Below are 27,305 nucleotides of genomic sequence, written 5' to 3'. Positions count from 1 at the left end.
CCCCTCTTATTGCCCCCCGACCTTGGAGATCTAGCTTTTCCTCATCAGTGGCTAGTTTCATGGCCTCGGCTAATGAATTGGGTTTTCTCCTTAGAATCTCTCGCTTATATTTATCCCTGACCCCCATCAAAAATTGTCCCATCAGGATTTTGTCAAAGGCGCTATTTTCTTTTTCTGATACTTCTGTATTTAATTTTACTGTTAAAAATCTTTTGTAATAGTCCTCTATGCTTTCGCGATTATTTTGACTGTAATTATTTAATATCCCGATCCCTTCCAGAAACGTGATCTTTGGGGAAAATAACTTCTTTAATATCTTTTCAAAATTATCTAATGTTTCTATTTCCATCCCTTGGGTTTCCTCTAAATACCTAGTCTGGGCCCTGCCTTCCAGTTTGAATTCCGCCATCATGACTATTTCTAGTTCCGTTAATTCTTCCTTTTCCTTAATCATTTTCAGTTTTCTCAGAAAATGTTCCACATTTTCTGATGGTTCCCCTTTAAATACTTTTAAAAATTTGCTTAACTTAATTGGGCCCCTATTATCATTCCCTATACTAACAATTGCTTCTCCTGATATCTCCTGCCCGTTGATATTTTCCTCCCTTTCTCTATCCCTACTGCTGTTCGCTCTCCTTGTAGCCATGACTTATCTTTCGAGGTTGGGGTTTAATCTAATTAACTCGTTATTTGTTGTCAATACCTTTCTTATTCTATAACTTAATTCACCTAATTCTAAACACAAGGAAATTCTATTTCAGTACCCACTTTAACTACTTACTTTTTCACTTTTCACTTTCTGGCTCGCCAGCTGAATTTTTTTCTATCAGTTTCAGCAACTGGATTACATATATATATACATGTATATATATTTTCCTGTCGTTCTGAACTCAGCCTTCCGTTGTGCAGAATTATCCTGGCTTACGCTCGCCAATTGTGGGGGGGGGATTTATTGTTTTTATTATATCCCCTTATTTTAACCCCTCCCACTTTAACACCTGACTTGATTGATTTCAGAAAATTCCCAGACTCACGGGGACCCCTAATATATTAAGGTATTCTTCCACTGGACTGGCTGAGTTTAGAAGTGACAGACACACACACAAGAATGTAGAATATACAAATTTGTTTTTTATTGTCATATTATATATAAGAAAATTACAATAACCTTTAACAGAATACAGTATTTAGTTGGACACTTGTTATTTTACTAATTTTTAAATGTGTATATATCTTGTAATTTACAGTCAACCTTGTTATCAAAAGAACTACTAAATCCTAATACTTATATACATCTACATATATATATATATATATATATCACTGTGTCTCTTCATGTTGCTCTACAAAGATTTCAGTAGGTCCGGGCATTTATTACCCCTCACAACGCACAATCTGTCTCTTTGCTCCTTAACAGTCCATGTAAGTCAATAAACCACCATCAGCCAATGAACAGACAAAATATAATTTCATAAGTGCTCGTTTCCCAACTTATTAGGAAATACATATATATTCATTCAAGAATCCTTCCTTGCAGACATGTCACCAGTCAACAATATCCAACCAATTTACTTAGTTACCTTTCCGTTCAATTAATCCACTATTTCACAATTAGGGCTAGATGCTCATTTAATTGTTTACCAGTTTAATCATTTTCTACCCCAAATAAGTCATACTCACAGCAATTTAACATTCACAATAATTCAAGGACAAAATTTTTACTTCCTACTACAGATTAACTTACTCTTAAATTGCATTACTCTGATCTCTATACTAAATTAAATTATCACTCCTTAAGTATTACACTCGTTCAAATATATATGTATATATATTTAGTACTTTGACATTCTCTCTTAAACTTATAGCGTCCTCCTAGAGTCTTTTCATTATTAAATTAGTTCCCCTTTTTTTTACAAATTATATTCTCAGTACTTATTCTAACACTTACGCAATGGTCTGGTATTCCTCCCTGCTCGGTCTCTCTTCCTATCTGTTCGGGGTGAGGACTGGAAAGCGAAAGGTTGCTCATCCGGGGAACACAGTAATCTATCCTGGGTTTCTCTACCGGGTACGGCACGGCTGAAGATAATACCGGATCTTATCTCCTTTCTTCTTCCATCTGCGTTGCGTCCGAGGACTGGGATACCTTTCGGGTCGACTAGTCACTCAACTGCTCAAACGAGAAATTTGCTTCTAGGGCGTTTCACCATTCTTCCTCCATAGACTGCATTAACTTCTTCAAGGGAACGATACTTCCGACTCTAGACTTTCACAAAATAAATTCTTATAATCAATTCTCCCACTACAGCTTCCATCTCTCCAGGACTGCTTCCACCACAAAAACTCCTCTCCGAATGATCAGTATCAATCTTTTCTTCCCTTCTCTCCTTTCTCTCAAATTTCCCACCGCTTTCTTCCTGGCCAATCGTTGACTTCCCTATCCTTTCCTTCGTGATCCTATTCGTCTCCCTTCATTTCCGTGGGCGTGCTTTCTTTTTCCTAGTGTGACCGAACTTCCGATAATCTGGAAAATACTGGTAATTTCTCGAAATTAAACGTAAGTTCCGGTCAGCTAAGAGAGTTTCAGGCTTTCTTTGTGACCTCACCCCCATATCCATTTCTAGTCGCCCACACCTGCTAGAGGTCGAACCGTGAAATCTATAATAGGGCCACTTCCGCACTCAGTGCCCTTTCTATAGAGTATATGCTCCTGTCTTAAGTGGGATTTGTTTCGGTCCATTATGATTGCTTTTACTGACTCGCTTAAGGAATTTTTCCATACAACCGAGATTTAACTAACTGGGTGTGTTTGGACTAACCTTCGAATTTCAGTGTTTCTTAACAAATGATACTTGTCTGAAACTAACTATATACGCCACAATTAATTCTTCCAATATTTAACAAACTTTATAATTTATTGTAAGGCTGGGTCCTTACACAAGCCTTAGAGATACTTTTCCACAAAGTACTGGATCTATCAAGTTTGTCGAGCTCATTTTCTTTCTCCTGTGACCACTCGTCAATTACCTTTAACCCCACCTCCTAAGAATATCACGCAAATTGAAAATAGGTCCCCAGACGTCTAGGTTCATGTTCTCTATTAAATTTCTTTCAGAAAATATGATTATTTACCTTTGCATTTATAATTGGGTGGGTCTTTCCTCAAAGACAATTGAAGAGGAAACTCAGCGTCTTCCGTATACGACTTTATAGTATGGCGACTTCGCTTTTGAAGTATTGTTTTTCTTCCATATTTGCTCTTTTGAGATGTGGAAGAACCGCATGCTTTCCAGTCATTAAAAACCTTTGAGATGGTTTATTTTGAGAAACCAGTTTATGTTTTTCGTTTCTTGAACCTTGGCTCCTGCTAAACGTGCGCCCACGATAAGACCTATTTTCAAAATCTGATAGTTCACGTGTTTTTCCTGTTCTGGTTTCAGATTACTGCAGTCGAACAGCCTGTGCAGGCATACTGAACGAGGCAACACGTCCTCCCCCCATGTCACTCATTTCTTTGTATCTATTTCCATTTCTGTCTGTGACTGTCATGATACAATGGTTCATATTTTTTTTGGCCAGTATATGTATTATGTAAGCTTCATTTTTCTTTCCCAATTAGGCTTTACGAAACCGAAGCGTGTTTCAGACACTCTTTTTCGAGATCCAGCTTCTTCGTCAACGGATTTTTAATTGTTTTTCAGGCAGTATAAAATCTGTTGATATTGATATTCTGGAACCTTCCGCATTTCAAATCCCACTAAAAAATAATATACAACATTTAAAAAATATATATATAATAATAATAATCTCAGGGAAATTTAATGTTATTTAGAAAATTTTGTTTTTATTCTACTGTAAATTGTAAAATTTGATGCAACATGGACTGTATTGCAATTGCTGTTGCACATTCAGCTGATTGTTACATATTCTGTAGTAGTGGGGTTTTAGGAGCATCAGTGACTAAGGCCATATTACTACATACATAAACTGCTTAATATGCTTTCTCGTGGGTAGCACAGTTGGTATAATCACTTTGCTTCTCACATCCCGTTAATGATACAAGGAATTTTTATTGGTCTTTTTTACGACGTGACTGAGTTAGTCGGTCTTTGGCCAGGACAGCAGTTTTAGTTCCTCCCCGGAAATTGGAGTTTTCCGTCCAGCAAACAGCAGATCGGTCATAGAACACACGAAATTTACAGAAATATTATATATGGTGCAATATGGCTTAACTTGCTGAACCGCCTAAAATCCAACAACAAATACAAGTTTAATATGCTTAATACTTAGAATAAAGGAAATGAATTGTTATTATTACATAAGAGGGGAGTCAAGGATAAGCCGTATAGCTATATACTTAAACTTTGTTGAATTCTGAGGCTTTTGAGATTTTGAATTCCGTAATGTAGGATGGCCACCAAAAAAAAAAAAAAATGTAAATTTTTACTTCCTAGTAAGTTTTGCGCTTTTTCCGACAGGAGCCGTACATGTGGTAACCCTTACTGCTTTCCACAGAAACTCTCGCCATCGCAGTTAGCACAATGGGTACAATCACCGCCTTCTACACCTTGCGGAATAAGCCTAGGTTCAAATCTCGTTTCAATGTGTGTAATTTTCACATGGCCGGGTTAGTCGGCGGGCGAGGGTTGCATGACTCTATTGCCCGGAAACTCGGGTTTTTCGCCTATCAAGCAGGCAAAATCTGACCAAAGAATACGCACTATTAAAGACACAATATATTGACCCTTAAATAGCCTTAGCTGTTTTTGCACATAATACACCACCACCACCACCACAGAAAAGCACACTTAATTTTTTGCAGTAAAGTTTTGTCTTTTCGCTTTCAGTAATGGTTGGTGAGTTTTAAGCGCATCAGCAACTTAGCGCATATTGTGCCATGTCCCTAAATTGCGTGTGTTTGATGAGCGATTTGCTGTTTGTTCAACAAAAAAACCGAGTTTCTGGAAGATAAAAGATGTGCTACCTTCTCCTGAGACAATAACTCAGCCACGTTGTCAAAAAGACCCCTAAAAATTCTTCACGTCATTGACGGATTCGAACTCGGCTCTTGAACGGTTTTACCCGTTGTAGTGAGGACGGTGATTATGCTCACTGGGCCACCAGTGAGGGTTCCTTCTATAATAAAGTTATTGAATAAGGAATTTTTGTGATTCTTTTGTAGACTGTATTTCGTAACCTAATGCATATGTATCTATCTATACATTGAAAAAGTTTCCCTCCTAGTGATATTTATTCGAGTCAATTACGTCACTACAAATGCAATTAATTATTGACAACTGCTTCCATAACGTTCACCAACCTTGTGCACGTGATTCACTGTTTAACATTTGATGTTCCATTGTAACGTTTTTCAGCCGACCGGGCTAGCCAGGTGGCTAAAGTGCCTGCCTGGCAACCCAAAGGTGGTGGGTTCGAATCCTGCCTCGGGCTTGGATCAGAGTTAAAAATGCAAAACCTTTGGGAGGTGCATTATGGCCACAGAAGCCGATGCCCCAACAACTAACAAAAAAAAAAAGAGTATATTTTGTATATTAATTAATATTATATAGTTTGTAAATATTTTAGTCCTGCTCTTTCGGATGCAACAATATTTCTCATGAATTATGAAACCAGAAGCAAAAGGCCTTTTCCTAAGTGATAGTGTAAACGCCGGTAAATAATCACACAGTGATATTGGCTGAAGTCCAGTATAGTATACACTGGCAGGTAGTTCGATGAAAGCGAGGAAGACAGCAATAATTAATAATTGACATAGTGTGCATAGTGTTGGGGGAAAGGCGCCTCCGGTGGTTTCCCACATCTGCGCCATATAAACTCTGTGGAGACAAACAGTATTACTGTGAAAGCCAGAAAATTTTTGGGGTTGTAAATGAAGTATTGTGCTGGGTTCTGTTGGGTGTCCTGGAAGACAATCACGTATCAAGAGATACACGGATGAAACAATTCAAGCGACCTGAGTGTCAAGTTCAGTAGCTAGAAGTGGTCACAATCTAGGTGAAGATGTTCAGTAGCCGACCGGGCTAGCCGGGTAGGTAAAGTGCCTGCCTGGCAACCCAAAGGTCGCGGTTTCGATTCCCGCCTCGGGCTGGATATCACGATGGTGCCGAACCAATCGGTTGGTTGGATATCCCGGCCACGATACACGAAGGAAGCAAGAAAAAACTGGTTCCTTCGCGTATTGATCACATCATACGAAATAAATAAAATAAAATGTTCAGTATATGAGAAAAGGGTATTGATCAATGTGCATTAGTTCCAGGACGTTGTACTAGTGATCTTCTGGTGAAGAGATCATGGGTGAAGGCAGAGAAAGCGTGGTACTGATCTTCCTCATTGATCAGAAAATGTTTTCATTTCCTCGAGGCATTGCATGTATTTTTGATATGAGCATCGTTCGCAGGTCCTCGTAGAGCGGGCAAACATAGAATACGTGATCCCAGTCTTCGTTTTCACCACAAAGACAGCGATGGACATCCACGATGTTCATAGAGGCAAGTTTGTGATTTATGGATCCATGGCCTGTAATCAGGAAAGTGGTATATAACCCTGGGCTGTACCATGCTGGAGCTTTAGGGTAGATCTGGGCTATTTCAGGTAAGAATTTTTTAGTGATGGAACCTTTGGGGTGGTATTCCATCTGTTTTGCCAGGCATTAAGAAGGTAGACTGCAAGGCGCTTTTTTTCTTCTTTGATGGTGTTTGCTGAGTTTGTAGTGAAATCCAGGATGGTGGTAGGGAGTCCCTTTGTGAGCCGGTAGTGCACGCCTTTGCGAATTATCTGCAGGTCCAGAAGGAGAACTCCTGCCAAGACTTGGAGCGCTAGGTTGCCTACTGTGCAGCAGGCACGGGTGATAGAAGGATATTACGCTGGATGGAGGTGAGCTTCCTTTGGTTACAAACAATGAGTGCACGATGATACCAGACACCTGCACAGTAGGTTATAGTGGGAATAAATACAGCTTTGTATAGCATTTGCAGTGAGCAGCGATTTAGGCTCCAGTCAGACCTGCTGATCCTCACTACCATTGCCGTGTAGTTCCTGACTTTGCGATGAAGGTAGTCTATATGCGGGTAAAACGTGAGCTTGGGGTCGAGAATTACCCCAAGGTTCTTCATCTCAGTTGTCAGTTTGATGGTTCTACCAGCAATTTTAATCTGCGGCGGCCTGCTTATATGAAGGAAGGGTTCCTCTGAGTAGAATTGAAGTAGTTTTCTCAGGGGATATATGGAGTTTATGGAGGCTGCACCATTCTTGTAGCTTTGTAAGGGCTCTGTTAGCTGTTGTTTCCTGGGAAGCTCTGGAGTTTCCAGTGACTGTCAGTATCAAGTTGTCTGCGAAGGCTTGGGTGGAAACATCCCCCAGGTCTAGGTTCAGGAACTCGTCCATGACCACATTCCATAGGAAAGGACCAAGGACAGAGCCCTGGGGGCTCTATAGACACTTCTGGAGACTTGTCGATAAGCGATAATTGACAGGTGAAGGCATCTCCTTTTCTGATTGTTTTGTGTCGTCGAGGCGGGGGGGAGGATTAGCTTAGATAGGGTGCTTTCCCCCATCCCGCTGTTTTAAAATGGGAAAACGAGTTCCCGATTAAAAAACAGCGGAAAATGTGGGGAAAACACCATAGGGATATCAACCTAGGAGGACAGTGGGCAGAGAAAGCAGTGGCATCTGCCAATCACTGCTTTGTTCCTGTCCGTTTGTCGAAATATGGGGGTCACAACTTGTCAGTCATTGCTTTCCCACTGTTTTACTTGCCGCTATGTTGGAGGGTGTACACCGTTCTGGATTTTTACAGTGATATTTATTCGACTTTGAGAATGCCGCGCACTACAAATGCACAGATAAATAATTACATAGGTCATTTCCTGATTAGATATTGATCAGTGTGTTTCGACAGGTGTGTCTTTTACGTGGAAAAGATTTGACTTACTCCGTATACCTCTACATTTTACATAGTAAAGCGTGCGCGGGGGTGGACGAGCAAAGCGAGAAGGGGATGAAGCTTTGAGTTTGAGTTTGAGTTTGATTTGGGTTTTATTGGCGCATTAGCAACTTAGGCTATAATGCGCCAAGACCAGGGGGGATGAAGCTCCCTAGTGTATATTAAAATTAGATTTATGGGAATATATTCATGTTCAATACAATTAGTTAATAAAACTCTTGCACCATGACGAGATTGAATTTAATTTAGTTTCTTAAGTTTCTACAATGTAGAAAAATGTGCTTTTATTATTATTATTATTAGCCATATGGTGCAAGGAAGCCTGAGGCTTATGCTACGCCAGCCAAAAAAAAATTTGAGTACCCTGAGAGAGAGAGAGAGAGAGAGAGGAGAGAGAGAGAGAGAGAGAGAGAGAGAGAGAGAAAACCCCAGGGGCTCACATCTGGTGAGCCCCTGGGGTTTTCACCAGATGTGAGCCCCTGGGGTTTATGACCAGTATTGCCATTTCATCAATTTAAATATTGCAAGCGACGTTTCAGGAACAATTTTGGAATCCTGCCACCACTCCAAAATAAATATATAAATTTAAAAAATAATAAATAAATAAGATATATTCCGACAAGCTAGAGAGCGACAGCTTCAGATGAAATCAAAGTCACTGAGCAGTTGTAACTTTGATTTGGTTAGAAGTGCTCGCCAGTTAAATTGATTTATGCTTGTGTTGTTCATCTGTATAGCAGAAATGGATGACTTTATAATTCCCAAACATATTAAATGCCTTTTACACTTAAACACGTTCTCAAGACATGCTGCTGAATATCAATAAAATGCATATCTTGCACGTTGATTGAGGCATAGAACTAGCACGATCTTATGCGACAATGGATTGAACGATGAACTTCTGGGCTGTGTGAGTGGAATTAATTCTGGCTGTATTTTAAATAGTTTTTTAATATCCACCAAGCAGTAGACTTGTTTATCAGACATTACAGACTGTGTAGCTAGACATTAACTACTCTCGTTTCCAAAATTAAGCAACCGACCTACGAGGTGCTACCTAAAAGTTTCTCTACATCCTTTACCGTGGAAACATGGATGATGATGATGTGAATTATTGCCATTAGATTGTGGCGTGTACATCATTGTGTTCTGTTTGGCGTTAATTCCAATCGTCTAACTTCAGTGTTGTTTTGCGGGCCTTCCATAAGATCGTATTGAGAACCTTTCCGATTTCTGTGTTTTTTCTACGATAACAGGCTCGAACAAAGCAACATCCAGATCACGAATATGTTCGGGATGATGCAAGGTCATCACAGCAGTTCTCCTTAGTGAAGAAGTCTTTCACCTTTGCTCCGGTAAAAGACCAGACAGATTTGTTTGAATCCTGTTTTTTGATAGATAGTTCCTTGTGATTTCCTTTTATATCGGAGACTAAAATTAAACTCAAATGGAAGAGGGAGCACACATGCTTCAGTATTGATAGAATTACTAGAGTGACTAGACTATAACTTTGCATGAAGACTACTTAAGTGTATATTAAAGAATTGTTTGTTTGATGTAGAGTTTTTAAGGCGCGTCAGCGACTAAGGCCATACTGCGCCATATATATTGTCTGTAAATTGTGTGTGTTATGGGGTCGAGTTTCTGTTTTTCTGGACGAAAAATCCAGTTGCCGGGAGAAGAAACCATGCTGCCCTTGCTTGAGACCGACTAACTCAGCCACGTTATGAAATAACAGGCTCATAAAAATTCCTCGCATCATCGACGGGATTCTAACTCAGGCCTTTTCCACTCTGTGTGGGAAGGACGGGAGTATACCAACTGTGCTGCCCACAGTTGTTATACTCCCGGGGCTATTAAAGAATTAAATTATTAGTCATTAGTCTTTTAAATTATACATATTCATAATGCAACGCCGTCTATTTTAACTAAAAAAAATAAAGTTTATTTATTAAAATCGACAGTACTATAGATGGATATGTATGATTGAAGTGATTAATAGCTAATACATATTTCTAATTTTCAATCTCTCCCACTCTCTTATATATACTGTATATACATTGTATTATTATTATTTTAAAATGTTTTTACTGACTCCAGTCTACTCGCCTTCGCCAGCGTACGGCGTAAGTAAGTAAAGTCTAAAAAAGGGGGGAGGGGGAATAAGTAGTAATTTATTTTGAGTCACGTTACGAAGTGTGTTTCATTTTATTGTATTTAAATATTTTCACTGAACCGTGCCCAATGAATTAACCTTTTTTTGTTATTTTTTACGGTCGTCTCATACAAGTCTTGTTCATTGTGCATTGTTTAATCGGAAATTAAATTACGTAATTGTGAAATTTTTTCGAACTTCGAAGGTAGGGGGCGAATATTCGTAGTTGTATTATCTCCAAGGTAACAGATTTCTTAACGTTCCGTACACCTTTACAGTATTCTTTTGCACAAGCACGAATTTACACGAACATTTAAGCGACACTGAAGATTGCCTATTGTAACGCTAATGATCGTTTAACTTTACTTGGTAATTGCATATTAATTTAAAACTGCATTATGTAGAAGACAGAAAATCATCGAGTAGTTAATCCAGAAAATTTTTGAAACCTACCAATTTTATCTTAAAAATGTTAATAGTGCAGAAAATATTATATAAAAATGTTAATTAAATTTAGGAGATAAAAATTATCATGTAGATCTTTCACTAGTTAACAAATGAAATTTTCTACGATAAAAGCATTTATTTTGTGCTATTGGGAACTTACCTACATTTTCTTGCCAATTCCTCTAAAGTTACTTAACAGGGAGGAAAACAACTGGTGGCCCAAGTGAGAGGTCAAATGAGTGAGTGACCTTGAGCCTCCTGTTTTTCTCCCTGCTATAGTTTATGTAGCAAAGAACAAGCTGAGCCGCGACAAAACTTTTAAGGGCTTAAATACTAAAGTAGGGTCGAATGCGTTTTTAAAAATTTATTTCTCAGTGAAACTGTTATATATGTCTTCTCCATCTATTTAGAGATTGACTTCCAGGAAATACTAAACGCAGATTTTATAAATGCCCTGAAATCACACAGAAGCCAAGCTCCTTAAACCTCAGTCTCAAAATAGCATTGACAGGATCTACTGATGCTAGTTTTGATCCTGCTTGTAGTCGCACCACTAGGTAGGTTGGCACTATAAAGACTTGAACAACCCAGTGACGAGATATATCCATAATATGTGAGACGCTGTAGCAAGTAAAATAAACTTAAGTAAATTTAGAACAAAAGCCACCTCATGCTACGAGAGCTATAAAACATTGTTTTTTTTACAAAACCATTGGGGCAGTGTTTTTTGTTTAGAGTGGTGCAATACCAAGGCAATTTGTGGCGAAGTGCCCCCACAATATGAGATCGAATCACTAAATAGCAAACCCAGTTTGCTCATTGCTACTCACATAACGAGACTATACCCTACATGAATAATAATGCTTTTTAACTGTTAAAAATAAACGTGATCTAATCAAATTAATAATTTTTATGAAATTAAAACACTTTTATACCACGTTGAAGAGATAGTTGCAACTGCAACCGGTAATGAAGATGGGGTGCTACTTGCCATCTGCTGGACTGCCACTCATCGCAGCCGTATCATAAAAGTAGGCTATAGCGTCCCTTGTACAAAAATAATGTGGATTTTTTTTTTTTTTTTTACTGTTACTTTTTACTTGATGATAAAAGCTCAACAATTCCTTGGAACACTACTTTAAGTCACCCCTCCCCGCTTCCTTCAGAAAATCCTGGGCCACCACTGGCTGTGGTTATTGGATTTCTGTCAGTGTGTGCCTTTTTCCGTAACCGGAAGTACTGTTTTCTAGCACGAAGGGAAGTTGGTAACAACGCCAAACTATACATATTACTTTTACACTAATTGATTATTTCAATCATTTATTTGGTTTGCTGACACCACAATAGTTTAGTGAATTGCGATTTCATTGTGCGAAACGGCACAGGAGTATTCTTACTTTCTTTCTTTTTTTTTTTTTTTTTTTTTTTTTTCCATAGTAAATTCTGAGTTTATTTGTTAGAGTTTGCACTCCAATCGGAGTATTCCACTAGAGAGATAAAATATAAAATTTGTTTTACATTTACAAAAATGACAGTTTAAAGTGTAAAGCAAAAAGTCCTGTTATGCAGACTCATTGGGATCAGCAGATATTTGGGTCGCTGAATTTGTTTGGATTTTTGAATAGAACTCAGGAATAACAGAATATTGGATCTCAAGAAATTTACCATGGGCAGCGGGTTGTCGAACATTGGAATAAGCAGCCTCCCAACATGGTGGAAGCAACAAGTCTGACTAAATTTAAAGCAGAATTGGATGGTTACCTTGTGGAAATGGGAATAGCATGAATATTCTCTTTTATTTGAATTATTATTATTATTATTTTATTTATTTATTTTTGCTTCCTTGCCTTATTCGGCCTTACTAATACTAATACTAAAAATAAACTACTTATTTGACTGCCTTTTTACGTAGGTACCTGTCCATGTGACTTCTGAATTTCCCAGCTATCAGCTTAAACCACCTATGGAAGCAACTTATTCCAATAATTAGACAACTCGTTGGCTAAAAGTTGTTCTCATTTTCGGGAAAAATGGCTCCCAAGATCCTAGAAAATCATCTACAAGGCTCGGGAACTTGAAATAACAGTTCCTGTCAAGAGGACTTTTAGGGACAAGTGGATGTGCACAAACCTTTCACAGTGAAAATTAATGCGCAGCGACGGGTGTATTGCTCTTAGAATTAGTGGCTGAAAACGTGGAAAAAAGGAACTTCTCTGGCATACAAGCGTGTGCCTTTCAGTTTTATGCTGACGAAAAATATATTAAAAATAAATCGACCGATTGTGTATTTAAATATTAATTTGTTTTATATCTTTTTGTATAATTAGCATTAGCATTATTTGAGGCATATGATGAAAGAAAGCAACAGTGTCAGCGAAAAAAAAAAAAAAAAAACCCTTCCCATTTCACCCAAGTGTAGTTCAGCCTTAAATTTATTTAAGCTCTCAATTTCCACAACAACAGATAGAAGTCTGTTCCATAAATCAACTACCCGCTGGCTAAAGGCAAACTTCCGCACAATCTATTCTACAACTGTCTTTCCTCAATTTGAATCTATGCCCCCTCAGGTTCTTAATCTGAGCAAGCGGAAGTATCCTGTCAGCATTGAGCCTGTTCAAACCATTCAAGGCCTCATACACCTCGATCAGATCACCTCGCAGGTGCCTAGTCTCCAGCTGCTGCAACTTGCAGAACTTAAGCCTTTTTTCGTAAGCGCACCCCTTTGTTCCTCTCACCAATCTTGTTGCCTTTCTCTGTACTCGTTCTAGCAACTCAACATCCTTCCTAAAATGAGGCCTCCAGATCTGTATACAGTACTCAAGGTGTGGCTTGACCATTGCCTTATACAAAGGGATAATCACCTCCTTGTCTCTACTAGCAAAATTCCTGTATATCATTGACAAAACTCCATGGCCTGCTCTGGCAGCCGGTCTGCACTTCTAAGAGAACTTCATATCCGACTGCACAATTCCCCCAGGTCTTTTTCATTCTCCACCTCCCTGAGTGTAGTACCACACAGTTGGCACGTTTCTCTTGGGTTACTGCTACCCATATGGAGTACTTTGCATTTGTCAATGTTAAACTTCAGTTGCCACTTCTCAGCCCATCTGTCTAACTTTTCTAGATCCTGTTGCAGTAGCATACTGTCTCTACTGTCATTAGCAACCCTGCCAACCTTTGTATCATCTGCAAACTTGGACATTAGGCCTGATATACCTTCATCAATATCATTGATAAATACACAAAACAACATAGTGTGCATAGTGTTAGGGTCGGGCGCCACCTGTGGTTTCCCACATCTGCGCCATATGTACACTGTGAAGAAATACAGAACACTGTAAATGCCAGAAAAAGTGTAGTGTGTTGAATGTGTAGTTTTGTGTTGGGTTCTGTTGTGTGTCCTGGCATTTGGCCGCAGGGCCCCTGGTGGAACCCAACGTTGCCCGCACACACCACTAGGAGGTAGCCAGGCTGCCCATAGTTCTCTGGCTAGTCTCCGTCAGGGTCGCCTCAGCTTCCTGAGCGGAGACCAAGTAAAAAAAATAAATAAATAATAATAAAAAAAAAATAAATAAATAACAACAATGGGCCCAGAACCGAACCCTGGGGGGGGACTCCGCTAATAACATTAGTCCACGTAGAGCAGTGTCCATTTATTACCACTCTCTGCCGTCTCCTACTCAACCATCCCTTAATCCATTGCAGTAACTTGCCCTTAATGCCATACTGCTCCAATTTGAACAGCAGTCTTCCATGTGCAACAGTATCAAAAGCTTTTTTCTAAGATCCAAATATATGATATCAAAATTATTCTTTGCATCCAGTTCCTTTGTGACCACATCATAATATCCAATCAAATTGGTCAGACAAGACTTCCCCTTAACAAACCCATGCTGTGTCTGAACTATTTACTGCTGTCTTGGTCACCTAGACAAGACAACAGTAATAGTTCAGACACAGCATGGGTTAAACATAATATTAACGACTGTATAAATTCTCTTTTAGGAATTACTGTATTTATTTATGTTGGGTTTCTCCTTTCAAAGGGACTATTGGCTTTAGCCAGTTGAAACTTTTGCTTGGACTTTCTTATGTTCTGAAGATTTCTCGTATTTTAGTTTTATGTTATCAAATGTGTATATAACGTATCGTTTATGTCAATGATGAAATAATCGATTCCATTACAGCATGGACATTCATAATTTCATCATCTCGTCAGCTTCATTGCATACCGTTGATTGTAAACCCAGCACAGGCATTTTTGCTCTGATGTTTGTCACCTCTCTAACGACGGCCTACTTCAGATCAGATGCCTTCATTCCGATTTTCTCGTAAGAACCTTAAATTAGTCGATGTATGGTTGGTCGAGCACAATTCAGGTTCAACTGTTAAGTATCAAAGCAACTAAGCTATGAAGCTTCAGTATGTTATATCTATAATTGTGTGTATCCATCGGTTGGTTTGGTGTTTGGTTTCTCGTCCAACAGTTTCCGCGCGGGGGCACCATGCAACCCTCTCCTGCCACGTCTTAAAAAAGGCCATAAATATTCGTATCAAGGACAGCTCTAACCCTTTCCACTTGGTGTGAGCGGAGGGTGATTATAACCACTGGGCTACATGCCATGGCACAGGGTACAGTATTCTTTGATGGCTCATGGCATATTTGTCGCCCACTACGTCTCCATATATACCCATGAAGTAGGTATATTAAGCTTAACCTGTCAATTCGGATCACAAAGTTCTTGAAAGGCATGAACAAAGGCTTGAAAGGCATTCAAGGATTCAAATAGGAAATTTTTTTTTGGTGGTGAATGAATTTGAACGGATGCGTACCATGCCCACGTACGCTACCGCAGGATCATAATCACGATCCTGCGGTAGCGTACATAGATTCCATTATGTACAGTTTTCAATCTTATTTTCACACATTTACCTGCTTGCTCCATTTGGAACTTTGCCCACTGAGAAACGGCTCTAAATTTACACTGCACCATTGCAAACGCCTACCATGCACTTCCAGCATCGCATATTTCAGTGACGGTAATTTTAGAGAACCTTATCATTATTCACTCTTATTAAAAGCCACCCGTCGGGCATCCTTCCAGATTCTCTTTTTTATTATTATTATTATCAATAGTTTTCGTGTCACGAAATAAATGGGGAAATTTTTAAAGTTAAAAGAATTCATTTATTCTTCACGCGTGGTATTTTACTAAAAAGGAAATTACCTGGTAAAAAGTAAAGGCTTGGGCTACCTAAAGGTGTGTATATGTGTGTGTGTGGGGGGGGGGGAAGATCATATAATACTGCTGACAGAAGAAAGGCTTATCTGAATAGTAATCAATATTTATGATGTACCTAAAAAAATCTCTTCTAGGCGGCTTGCCCCTAACCTTGACTACAACTTTAGGTAAATATATGAAGAAAAAACTGGAAATATGGAAGAATAATAATTTTTTATTTGAATATTCTAATTTCTTTCCCTTCTATATTGACATTCTTTCTTTGGCACGGACAAAATAACAGTTAAGAGAATCTGAACGACAAACAAAGTTCTGTCGTATCCTTTATATCCTTACAGAACAGCAAATAAAAGATTCAAATGAGGAGTCAGCTTTGAAGATTATACTAAAATATCTAGTGTTGCATAAAAATAATTTTAGCCATTGGAAATAACTGCAAGAATCAAATCCATATACGTGGGCTGTTTGAAAAGTAAGATAACAGATGTTTTTCTGAAAGAACATTTAATCACAGAACCATAAAACAACATTAAATGAAAGCACAGTAGTACCTTATCACACCCATCATATTCAGGCACTTGGCCCACCAGGGAATCTAACTCATACCTCTGTCATAAAATTCAGAGACGTTTTCATTCAACCAGGTTTCAATGCGCCATTTAACTTCATCATTGATTAGATTTCCTGCCAGATATTTTTTCATAGGCCCAAATAGATGAAAATCAGAAGGAAGAAAGTCGGGACAATGTAGTAGATTAGTAAGCACCGCCCATCCATAACGCTGTAATAACCACTGTCTTGTTCGACGTTTGCTCAGCCTTCTTGGACTGATTGCTTCAAAAAAGCTTGTTTCTTGATCACTGTTAAGACCATAGACAGCTCACAATAGTTGATGAAATTCTATGGACCTATGAAATTCAAAAGGGACCAACTCTTTAGAATGCCGAAATGAGATAAATGCATGGACTTATTAATTTTTCCACATTTCAAGTTATGACAGCCATTTTTGTTTACTCACCTAACGTCAACAAAATTCCTGAAGTCCTTTATTCATGTGAAGTTTTATTCATGTGCCTTTATTCATGTGAAGTTTTACTTTTGGGGAAGGCACGGCTCAATCCATTTGATGCCTTACTTTTTTTAAACAGCCCTCGTAAGAAGGCAGTTTTACAAGCTGCATTCTTACCAGATTTTACGATGAATCTATGGTTTTACTTGATGAAAACCATAAATTCAAACAGAACAGAAGAGGTACTTTCTATTCCATTGTGAAAAACAAAGTACAGTACTTATTTTGAAAATGTAAAAGTCTTGTTATAAAGACTCATTGGGAATAGCCAGTCGTCCGGGTTGCTGGACTGTTTGGACGTCTGTGCGAATTCCTGAAAAACTTGCTTACCGTATTCCGAAAATATTGTATTACTGTGCTGTAGTGTTCTGTATATCATAATGTATTGCAGTAATTACAATAATTTTGATTATCGTAATTACTGCTTTCATTAATTTTTATTATTTATCTATTCAATTTTTGTATTCTAATACAGTATAATTGTATATTAAACTATGATTTTATATGCGAACTGCAATTACCGTCCACAAATCTCTCTAATGGGAAAATACCTATTATTTTTCATTTGGAGTGCACTCAAGGGTGTTGTGCCAAATTGTTAACAACCGGTTCGGTCCGTCTTTCCCGAAGGGGCGGTTTGAATTATCATCTTCTTAGACAGCTATTTAGTCTCAAATTCATGATGGTCATGAACCCAGAATTCGTCACCGAAAAGATATGTGATTAATAATAAACCCCACCTAGTTTTGTGGGGGGGGGGTGAAGTTCGTTTAAACTTAAAAGGATTGGACAACAATTTAGAAGTAAAAATACAAATAGTTTCCAAAGTATTAGTAACAATTCGTAGACTGTCATCTAGAGATGTGTTAGTCTCTGGATGAACCTGTTAACCTACCTTCTCACTGTTTACATGCTAACAGAGCCCTCTTTATGCGCAACGTTTATGAATTATTACCTGGTTATGAACAATTATTTTTCTCCTCCCGTACTCAAAAATTCGAACGCAGCTCTCTGCTTGTAATGGGACTCTGATATCCGCCAACTTCCTGCTACGTGCGAATACACCCCCCTTCCCCTCAGTAAAGGCGAAAAACTACACCAACGGTGATGGAAAATATAAATAGTTCCTTCCCTGAAGATTACATACAGTCGCAGTAACCGGCACTGTGGCAAAAAGAGAGAAATGGGTTCATTGCTTTTGTGGCAACTCTCTTACATACCGGTATATTATGCTCAATCTGATTTCTAAATTAGGTATTTCCAGCTCCACAAATTTAGAATGTAGATCAGAGTAATAACAAGGTTACCATAAATGTATTAAGGAGTTGATTAATTTATTATAGTGTTCGTAAGTTCCATTTTCATTCCTCATTTGGCACGATATTCACGAAACATATGGTCTAGCCCTTGATTGGTTGGTTATTGTAGGGTTTTAGGCGCATCAGCAACTTAGAGTCTTAGAACCATATTGCATCGTATATATGTCTGTTCTTTGTCGATTTGCTGTTTGCTAGACGAAAAACCTGAATTTCCGGGAGAAAAACCATGCCACCCTCTCTTGAGACCGACAAACTCAGCCACGTTGTGGAAAAGGGCAATAAAAATGCCTTGCGTCATTGACCGCATTCGAACTTAGGTCTTTTCCACCCGCTTTGGGGAAGACGGTGATTATACCAACTGGGCTCTAGAGCCCAGTTGGTATTAGGGTGTTAGGTTGGTATTATATGTTAGAGGGTGGATATGTAGACACGTGTTATATCTTATGCAGAGAGGCACTGGGACGTTAGTTCCACTCCGCCGTGGTACTCTGTGTTGATATAGAACTCTGTAAAAAGACCAGAAATGAGTTTAGTGTGTGTGAGCCCGCGCGCGCGCGACTGGGAACCAGTGAATACTTTCCATGCCACGAGGAAGCGACCATATCTAAGCATGTACTGTCCTTGCTGTTCTAACTGTTCTATTAATTAGATAGGACAATACTAACGCTTCCTTGTTAAGGAAGATTTGTTTCAACAATCAATAACCTTCTTGCTGAAAGCAAATTTTTACACATCTATCCTGCAACCATCCTTTTCCAATTTAAATTTCTGTCACTCATATGCGTCGTTCGAGTAGGGTAAGGATACCATCAGCATTTAGGTCTCCTGGCAGCAGGTGCCTAATTTCCAAGCACTGCAATTTATGGAAGTGAAGCCTTTCTTGGTAAAAGTACCTTTTTGTGCCCGTGACTAATCTTGATGCTCATTCCTTCCTCTTTTCCAAAAGATCAACACCTTTCTTAAAATATAGCTTTCAGACTTGTAATACTAAAGATTCGGCATAACCATCGCCTTATACAGTGATATAATCAACTCCTTGTCCATGCCGGTAAATTCCTCTACATATGAGCCCGTCACCACCAAATACGGAGGATCCGGAAATGTCAGGGAATGACCACCGCATATTCCCGGAGCATATGGCTTAGTTGCTAATGCTGCTAAAAACCAAACAACAAGAACAACAACAACCTCTACATATCATTAACAGAACTCCATGAGCTGTTCTGTTCATTCTCTGCACTGCCACAGAGAATGTTTTATGTAGGATTAAATTTACCCCTGGGTTCTTTTCATTCTACATTGCTTTCTCTCGTGGATAGCACGATTGGTATAATCATCTTCCTCCCCACATCGGGTGGAAAAGACTTCACTTCGAATCCCGTCAATGACGCGAGGAATTTTTATTGGTCTTTTTCACAATGTGGTTGAATTAGTTGGTCTCAGGCGAGGGTAACATGGTTTTTTTCTCCTGGAAACTCGGGTCAGTATGCTGAACTCGGGTGTTCAACATACTGACCGCAGAACACATACAATTTTATGGACATATTATATCTGGCGCAATATGGCCTAAGTTGCTAATGCGCCTAAAATCCCACAACAATAACTGCTCTACTCTGAATGTGGTACTATCCAGTTGGTATGTGATTCTGGGATTACTTATACCCAAATGGAGTATTTTGCATTAATCAATGCTAAACTTCAGTTGCCACTTCTCATCCCATCTGCCTAGTTTCTCTAGGTGTAGCCTTGTTGCAGTAGCAAAACTTGATTCCTATCTTTAACTACTCTGCCAACTTTTGCATCATTAGCAAACTTACACATTAAACTTGATATACATTAAACTTTATATGCTATTATTATCTTTAATAAACATTTAAAACAGTAAGGGGGTCCGGAACTGAACCCTGAGGGACTCTACTAATAACATTAGTCCATGAAAGAACGAAAAGTGGCCATTAATAATCCTTCTTTGTCTTCTGCAGCTAAACCATCCCTTTATCCATGGAAATAACCTGCTCCATTTCCACACTGCTCTAATTTGTACAGTAGTCTTTCATGTGGAACAGTATTAAAAGATTTACTGAAATGTTTACTGAAAAGATTTACTGAAAAGATTTACTGAATTGGTGACTCTATTGTCAGGGAAACTGGGAACATGCTTTGTAAAAAGGATAGGTGGAATAGGACCAGGGTATGTCTGCCAGGGGCAAAGGTTGATGACGTTGTAGAGCGGATATCATCTTTTAAGGGCACAAAAGGTGATATAGTTGTACACGTTGGCACTAATGATATTAAGAGTAGGAGACCGGCGGAATTACTTAGCAAGTACAGGTCACTGTTGAAAAAAAGCCGTGAATTAGGGTTGAATTTGAAAGTGTCTGCAATTCTGCCCAGACACGATAGGAGGGAGTATATGATGAGAGCCTTGTCGATCAATTCGGCCCTGGAGGGATTGTGCAAGGCTCAAGGGGTAGAATTTTTTTCAGCCTGGACTGTACTTGTTAACAGGAGAGATTGCTTCTACAGGGATGGGATACACTTAAATAGAAAGGGTGCAAGAATTTTTGCTGATGCTGTCGAGGCAGTGTTAGGTGGGTCGGAAAACTGCTAGTTGGGGGGGGATACAAGGACTAATAGATTAACAGTAGCCACTGGCAGAGGTGGAAGTGATTCTTGCACTGCTTCTATTGAAATGAGCAGAAGCCTGAAAAACAAGATGCAGGATATTTCAGAGACTGCTGGGAGTCATTGCGGTACAAGTAAAACATGGGTTGTGTTAGGGTAGCTAAGAATAGAAACAGGTGCATGTATACCTGCGTGTACACCAATGCTAGGAGTTTGGTAAATAAATTTGATGAATTTGAGGTATTGCTCAAAACATCAAAGGCAGATATTGTTGGGATATCAGAGACGTGGTGTCACACAGATATAAGTAATGCGGAACTGGAATTTGGGGAATACAATGTGTATAGAAAGGATAGACAGGACAGGAGGGGAGGAGGGGTTATGCTATTAATTAAGAAACACATAAAGTCCAAGGAAGTGAAGCCAGTTGACATCGATGGACAGGGCAGTGTCGAGTCAGTTTGGTGTGACATAAGCATAGGGAAATCAAATTTGAGAGTAGGAGTGTGCTATAGGCCTAATGACTCTGATGAGTATAATAAGATATTGTACAGGGAAATAGAGTGGGCCAGTAAATCAGAGAGTCTTATAATGGGGGATTTTAATTTCCCAGATATTGACTGGAATTTGTGGGTTGGTCACTCGCACACTAGCAAGGCGTTTGTGGATTTATTGGATGATTGTTTTCTACATCAGCATGTTCGTGAGGCAACAAGAGGGAGCAATACTCTTGATCTGATTATCAGTAGTGATTCTTCATGCATTAAGAACCTGCAGATAAATGAACCACTAGGTGGCAGTGATCACAGTGTGTTGAAGTGGGATTTACTCAAGGAGGTAAGTACCATCAGAGGTAAAGGGAAGGGTTTTTGTTTTCGTAAAGGCGACTATGATGGTCTGAGACAGTATTTAAATTCTATACAGTGGGACCAACTGATGATGTTACCAACAGCAAACTCAAAATGGGAAGCATTCAAGGAACTAATCTTGGAGGCTACCAGGCTTTACATTCCAACTAAGAAATATTGTTCAAGGTTTAGGCCTAAATGGTTGTCAGATGAACTAATGAGACATGTGGCAGAGAAGAAAAATGCATGGGATACATACAAATTAATGGGTGACATGGAAGCCTATGATAGATATAAGTTGGTCTGTAACCAAGTCACAAAGGAGATTAGGCAGGCAAAGGCAGACTACGAAAAATCCTTGGCAAAGGATGCAAAGAAAAACAGAAAACAGTTCTTTACATATTTAAACTCGAGAAGGAAAGGGATGAATCAGATTGGTCCACTGGATATTGATGGTTCAACAGTTGAAGAACCTGCTCAGGTGGCTAACAATCTAAACGAGTATTTTGCATCTACATTCACGCATGAGGAGTTATTCAGGAAGGAGAATGATGTAGGTAAAGTAAACATTGGCAGTGAGCTGGATGATTTTGTAATAACTGAGAGGAAAGTGGAGGAGAGATTGTTGAGGATAAACATAAAAAAGGCACCTGGGGTGGATGGGATCTATCCAGTTATATTAAAGGAGGCAGCAAAGGAAGTAAGCAAACCCCTAGCCATAATTATGAGAGCTTCTTTGGACTCAGGGGAGGTACCCATAGACTGGAGTTGTGCAAATGTAACCCCAATTCACAAAGGAGGATCAAAGGCTGACACAAGTAATTATAGACCTGTTAGTTTAACTTCTGTTCCAGGTAAATTAATGGAGGCACTGGTTAAAGGAGCACTGCAGGATCATCTAGACAAGAATTCAGTTATAGTTCAGATGCAGCATGGTTTTGTTAAGGGCAGGTCTTGCCTGACCAATTTGATTGGATACTATGATGTAGTCACAAAAGAACTTTGATATTATATATTTGGATCTTAGTAAGGCTTTTGATACTGTTGCACATGGAAGACTGCTGCACAAATTGGAGCAGTGTGGCATTGGAGGCAAATTGCTGCTATGGATAAGGGGATGGTTGAGTGGCAGAAGACAGAGAGTGGTAATCAATGGACACTGCTCAACGTGGACTAATGTTATTAGTGGAGTTCCTCAGGGTTCAGTGTTGGGTCCGTTGTTGTTTTCGGTGTTTATGAATGATATTGATGATGGGATATCAAGTTTAATGTCCAAGTTTGCAGATGATACAAAGGTCTGGAAAGGTTGAACAGATGGGCTGAGAGGTGGCAAATGAAGTTTAACATTGACAAATGTAAAGTACTACATATGGGAAACAGTAACCCCAGAGCAACGTATCAACTCAGCGGTACTACACTGACAGTGGTGGAGAATGAAAAGGACCTGGGGGTAATTGTGCAGGCAGATATGAAGTTCTCTGAGCAGTGTAGATGAGCTGCAAGGGTAGCTCATGGTATCTTGTCAATGATATACAGGAATTTTTCTAGCAGGAATAAGGAGGTGATTATTCCCTTGTATAAGGCAATGGTTAGGCCACATCTTGAGTACTGTATACAGGTCTGGAGGCCTCATTTCAAGAAGGATGTAGAACTGCTGGAACGGGTACAGAGAAGGGCAACAAGATTAGTGAATGGAACAAAGGGTTGCTCTTACGAAGAAAGGCTTAAGTTTTGCAATTTACAGAGTCTGGAGACTAGGCACCGGCGAGGTGATCTGATAGAGGTGTATAAGGCTTTGAATGGTTTGAGCATGCTCAATGCCAATGGGATTCTTCATCTTGCTCAGAATAATCACCTCAGAGGGCATAAATTCAAATTGAGGAAGGACGGATGTCGGATAGATGTGCGGAAATTTGCCTTTGGCCAGCGGGTGGTTGGTTGGTCGAACCGACTTCCATCACTTGTTGTTGAAGTTGATAGCCTAAACAAATTTAAAGCTCAGCTGGACAGGTATTTCGAACGAACGGAGGGGTGAAATGGGAGTGGGTTTTTTTTTTGGCTGATGCTGAATAAGCTTGCTTTCTTGCATCATATGCCTCTACTAATGCTAAAATGCTAATGCTAATGCTAATGTAGCTAAATGATTTCAAAATTATTTGTTGCATCCAGTTGCTTTGTGGCTATGTCACAATAGTTGTGGCGATATGGGAGGGATTCGAGTTTATAATTTTATAATTTGTGAACAGTCCCTATGTTGTGCACTCATACAATACTTAACATCAATCTTGCTCCACTAGAAATTTTAGATTTAATATTAAGTGATTATATTTTCTTTTCCATCTTTTAGCGATGAATATTTTAAACTAAAAATTATATGTAGGCTGCCTAAGTAATCCAAGTGTCCTGAATGAATAAAAACATATACTAATATCTGATTTAACTGTTTATTTCGCTGTTTGATACAGGTTATTATTTTAAACTACATGTATTAATACTGATGTTAGCTTTATAAGGTCAGTTATGCAATGAAGATGTGACAAGTTTGAAGTATCAGATTAGTGACACAGAAAGAGAGCAAGAGCGTGGGCACTTGAAGGTATTCCAGTTTTCTTAAATAACAGCGTAGTAGGCTGAAAAGAATTCAAAGGATAACTGTTATCGGGCGTACAAAGTCCAGGGTGCTGTCAATAATGTTGAGGCTGGCAAAAGCAAGCCCAAGTGTTCGTTAAAACAGTCAGATGATATCACCATAACAGGAAGTTCACTACTTCCTGGTGGAAGACGTTGGTACCCAGGCGGATGCACACAAAGCCATCTTCGTTTTGCAACATTCTGTTTCTTTGATGAGGTGAATTTTTTTCCTTATACAGATATAGCTATATATGGCGTGTAGCTTAGTCTCCTGACAATTTTTTCTCCTTATTCACCATGTTTGAACGAAACAGTATTTCATTTAAATAATTAATTAATGATAGAAATTAAACAATTATTTTTGAATCTGTCTTCTGTTTCTTTTTTTACTTTATATGAGGAATAATTCGTCAGCATTTATTAATTTTAAAATAAAATTAAAATTAGATAAAGAAAATTAAAATTAGATAAAGAAAATTAAAATTAGTCAACTTTTTGAGTTTTCTGTCATAAATTAATCGTGTTCGTTTACTTATGACCAATCAGTATGCACACATTTCTTTTAAGCAAAAGTCTCGTGAATGATGCCTCTGTTATGGTGAGATAAATATTTGTTTTTCTTTGTGTGTGCGCGCGTAAAACGCCAAATGATTATGACTCTTTTTTAGTATCAAAAACTATTTGCTTAGTACCTCATTTTGTTATTTATTTATTTATTTAGATGAGTGGTCCAGGAAGTAGCCTTTGAAAATAAACGAAGAATAACTTTTACAGTAAGTAAATACGTGAAGTAGTTGTGCTACAAAACCTGTTCTTGGGGCAATGCAGTGGAAAGAGAGTAACAAAAAATTGAAAGAACAAATAAACATTTTTCCAGTAAGGCGAAAAGGGGGAAGTAAAGCTGACACGAGTAGCGCCTCATAGATTTTTTTTGGTACTTCTTTTTAAAAAAAAATGGTTAGAATAACACCAAGCTAATCAATTGAGTATTGATGTGTTTCCCTACCACGCTTAATTTATACAAAGATCCCACAGGAGGTGTTATTAAAAAGTTTCGGAATGTATCAAAAAATATAAAGTACAGGGATTATATGCTATCACCCCCGAAATAGTGCCCAAGAGGATACAACAAGTCCACTAATTCTGCTGCTATGAAAGCATTTTCATTGCTTCTGTTTTTTGTGGACTCCTTAAGTACCTCCTAATATATTTTCTGTATCTCTGAAAGGCTCCGACCTTTGAGTGCAAATGTTTAGTTTTTTGGAAAAGAAAGAAAACTTATAGAGCTAGATCTGAAGTATACGAAGGCTGGGAAACAGCAGAATGTTACTTTTTATCAGAAATGATTGCATATCAAGCTAGCATGAGCGTGTGTGTGTGTGTGTGTGTGTGTGTGTGTTAAGCGCCAAAGAAACTAAAGCTAAGGCGGAGGAGTCAGTATATTGTCTGTAAACTGCTTTCATCCCATGGTCCTTTTGCCTGTTTGCTTGACGAAAAACCCGAGTTTCCTGTGCTAAAAGCCATTCCACTCTCGCCTGACACTGATAACTCAGCCACATTGTGAAAAAAGCCCGTAAAAATTCCTCGCGTCACTGACGAGATTCGACTCCTTTTCCATCCGGTGTGTGTGGGGGAGAAGGTGATTACATCCACTGTGCTACTGCGAAGGCACGAGCATGAGTAGAAGCGTTGTGATGCACTCACTAATCTGCAGCACTTTCAGATTTTTCATAATACATCTTTCAAAAGCCGCTGTATAAATTCTGTGTATAAATGCAGAGTAGCAGTTTGGCTTATTCTAATAAATTCTTAATAAATGTCCATCACTCCAATCAACGCGATCAACCTGCTCTTTTGTGCGGGCCTGCCCATGCCAGCTGAACATGTGCTCTCTCAGTTAGTACGTGAGTACGATTACCGTACTTCCACACCTTATGGAAAAACGACATGGTTCGAATTCCGTCGAGAAGGAAGGAACTTTTGTTCGTTTTTTTCACAACGTGGACGAGTTAGTCGGTCTCAGGCTGCATGATTTCATCTCAACTCTGGAGTTTTTCGTCCAGCAAAAAGGCAAACCGACTGAAGAATACAGGCATATTATATTGTTGCCTCATAGCCTTAGCTACTTTTACGCTTGGTACCACACCACATGAACGTGCGATAGTTTCTGGGTAGAACAACGTGGTTTGTAGTTTCATGCCGTCTAATTTTCAGATATAGCTTTTCGCGATTTCTCCTTGTTCTCGGAAACAAAATTTGCATTGAAAGGGCAGAGATTCTTGATGCTTTGTCGGTTCATCAAAATGGCAGAACATGCTGAAACAAATCAAAAAAATTCTTCGAACAGTGACAAAATTGGTGGATTCGCTGCACCTTCTCAAGAAGATTACCCCAGGAAAGACAGCAGGAAATGCCCGGAAAGTAACAACATTTTGATGTAAATAAAACCCATAACGAATGATAACATAAAGCATTTTGGATAAATTAAACATTAATTTTAATTACAAGCAAATTCCGAAATATTTGCAAGAAATGGAGATCATTTCTATATTATTAAATCTCGCAACACAACTGTAGTTTCAAAAAAAATCAAGAAAACTAGCCGTTATTATTTATTTTATTATTTTTATTCTGTGGCCAGTTTAATTCTGTCCAGATTAATTTTATTAAACAAAAATATGCTTGCATTTTTTGGTACCTACACACCGAGTTGAGTTGTCAATTATTAAAACAGTAGCTGAATGGGCAAACGCGAGGTTACAGTAATACCTTCGTGCAGTTAACCGTGATACTAGACTGTGAAATACGGTACTGTTCTTAAACAGCACTGTATTTAGCATCACTTTATTTATATTAAATTTTAATATCATTTAATATTAAAATTTAATATAAATATATTTAATATCATTCAAAGTCCAATTTTGGAATAAAAGATAACGATGGTGTGATTTGTAATAAATATTTTATCAGGAAATACTGTATATATAAATACGTGACGTTTG

General features: G+C 38.7%; 1 long non-coding RNA gene across 1 annotated transcript in view; it reads left to right on the top strand.

The window, feature by feature from the left end:
- Positions 1–26,815, top strand: part of LOC150085262 (uncharacterized) — a 58,194-nt gene extending 31,379 nt beyond the window's left edge. The window contains exon 3 of the long non-coding RNA XR_016546966.1: positions 25,025–26,815. This is a non-coding gene — a long non-coding RNA (uncharacterized LOC150085262). The remainder of the gene's footprint in view (positions 1–25,024) is intronic.
- The last annotated feature ends 490 nt before the right edge of the window (positions 26,816–27,305 follow it).

Source organism: Mastigoproctus giganteus, chromosome 5 (genome assembly GCF_048544385.1).
Source record: "Mastigoproctus giganteus isolate SK-2022 chromosome 5, ASM4854438v1, whole genome shotgun sequence".
In the NCBI taxonomy this organism is placed as follows: domain Eukaryota; kingdom Metazoa; phylum Arthropoda; class Arachnida; order Uropygi; family Thelyphonidae; genus Mastigoproctus; species Mastigoproctus giganteus.
This window is presented reverse-complemented; position numbering and strand designations above follow the sequence as displayed.